Genomic DNA, 2,202 nt, shown 5'->3' on the forward strand with positions numbered 1-2,202 from the left:
CTAATTAGCTTTTATTTGGCATATGTTATTCTGGGCTACAGCTCATTCCTTTAGATGCACCAGATTCACTGCTTGTTGCTCTTGCTGCAATAGGCCACCACCTTGATTTTAAAAAATGGGTCGTTTTACAGGCCTCGGTGTGCATACGCAGGCCTGCACGCGCATATTCAGAGTTTCCACTGCAACCCAAAGGCCCGCCACATTTTGTGCAGAAAATGAAGCCCAGGAATTACCCGCTTTTATCAAGGAGGCGGTTGTGTTCCACGTTGTGGCTGCCACAGCCTCTCTGCAAGGGTGGGTTTGGTGCGTCGGAAGACGTGGGCCGCTGCACTCAGATGCTTGTGCCGGAAAGATGTTGCTAGTCGTAAAGGCGCAACGCGACTCTCTCCCTCTGTATACAGAAATAAGCAACGATTCCCCCACACTATGGTCAGTGGGTCCTACCCTACCGATGCCACTGAGATTTGGCATCTGCCACCACGTTTCCCGCCATTTTGGGGGGGGGGTGCCACTAAAACCTGGCAGCAACTTCAACAGCCCTCAGGGTCTGCCTTGTCATGAGGCAGAGTGAGGGTCTCTCCCCCACCCACCCAGGTGAGGGGCAGACTCTGGAAGCAAGGTGTCAGAGGGAGAAAGCTATGCCCCATGTAATTAAATTAAATTAAATTAAATTAATTAACACACAGTCCACCTTGCCACTCCTAGGGTATCCTGCTGCTCTCATGTATGATGGAGGATGGCTTCCAACAACCACTGTTCAAAAAGATGGTGGGTTGCGTTCATGCGGTAGAAGGGAAGACCATATTGTTCTTTGCCTCGGCTAGCAAAGAACTTTGAGCTGGCCTTGGCAGCTCACACGAGCCTCTGCGCCATACATTACTGCACATCTACGGGGCAGAGTGTCTCCTTGCCTTCTTGAGGGCGAAAAGAGGCCCCTAAGACTTGTGTGGTTGTGTGCACACATGCTGTTGATTGGGCTGGCAATGTTGTCCTGTGGAACAGAATGCAACAGAGGGCCAGACTCCTGTATCTTTAACAGCCAGGCAGAAGAGAAAATTTCAGGAGGGGTAGCTTTGGGGACACCTGCAGCCCATGGTTTCTTGAGCTGCAGATGAGAGAGAGAGAGAGACAGAAGGACTCATTAAACAGCATTTCAGACGAGTTTCTTCTCAATCCCAGAAGCATGCAATTAATCAATAAAACCCTCTATTTATTACAGTGATTAGTACAAAGAACTACCGAAGCCACTCAAAACATGTCAAACCCAGCCTACAAAACCAACCATACATACAAAAGATTTTTTCCCCGCCATCTACACCACGGAATCCTTTTCTATTGCTTCTGACGACAGCCACCATCATTCCCATCGCCCCCCCCCATCCTCTTTCAGCACAGATGCTTGGGAAGGAGAAGCCACCCCTTTCTCTCTTCACATTAAGAGAGCAAATGCTAATGCAGGAGGGCTCTCGCCACAGAAACAGCTGTGCCGGCTTCCAGCTGCAGCTCTCTCGAGGCTGCGGGAGCTGTTTATCTCCTCTCTGCTGTGTCCTGCTTATTCTCCATCAGGCTTGGGGTAACATTAATAAGACTCGTCCAGTTTTATCCTCACACAGAACCTTTGTGAGACACAGCAGACTCATGGAGAAGTGAGGCTGCATGACGGTATATGTGGAAAGTAGTGAAAACAAAGGTTTAACATGGAGATTCTGCCCCTTTTATCTTTGGTGTCAAGGGCTGTCCAGAGTCAGCATCTATTCAACTCTCCTTGCATCCATGATTCTGGAATTGCATCCCCCGTGTCTACACCATGCCGGGCTGAAAGCAGCATCAACGGAATCATTTGTGTAAGGTTTATGTAACTTTCCCAGGGTAATTGTGACTAACTGACAAAGTGCTTTAGTTGTGCATGGTCCAATTACGCGGGTAGATTTGCTGCAAACAGTTATGCAATGAAAAGAAGCACTAAAATGTTCTCAGAACTACATTCAACAGAAACATTTCTGCTAGGGTGGGAAAGGAGTCATCAGGAGCAATCAGCCCGAGTGAAAAGGGTGGAAAAAGAAATCTAGAATACATATTTCTTTTAAAGGCAATTTAGTTATAGGGCCTTGATAAGCTCCCATTAAATGCCTAACCCCCTACTATTACTCATCTCCATCCTTCCCTAGAAGTGCTATCAGCCCTTGATAGTTCTAACATGTT

General features: G+C 47.8%; 1 long non-coding RNA gene across 1 annotated transcript; it reads right to left on the reverse strand.

Annotated features, from left to right (window-relative positions):
• Positions 1 to 1,380, reverse strand: LOC144584243 (uncharacterized). The gene is made up of 2 exons (XR_013538374.1): positions 1,292 to 1,380; positions 1 to 1,105 (listed from the first exon to the last, which is right to left on the reverse strand). It is a non-coding gene; the product is annotated as an uncharacterized LOC144584243 (long non-coding RNA).
• Between the last annotated feature and the right edge of the window lie 822 nt (positions 1,381 to 2,202).

The sequence above is a fragment of the Pogona vitticeps genome, chromosome 9 (assembly GCF_051106095.1).
Source record: "Pogona vitticeps strain Pit_001003342236 chromosome 9, PviZW2.1, whole genome shotgun sequence".
NCBI lineage: Eukaryota > Metazoa > Chordata > Lepidosauria > Squamata > Agamidae > Pogona > Pogona vitticeps.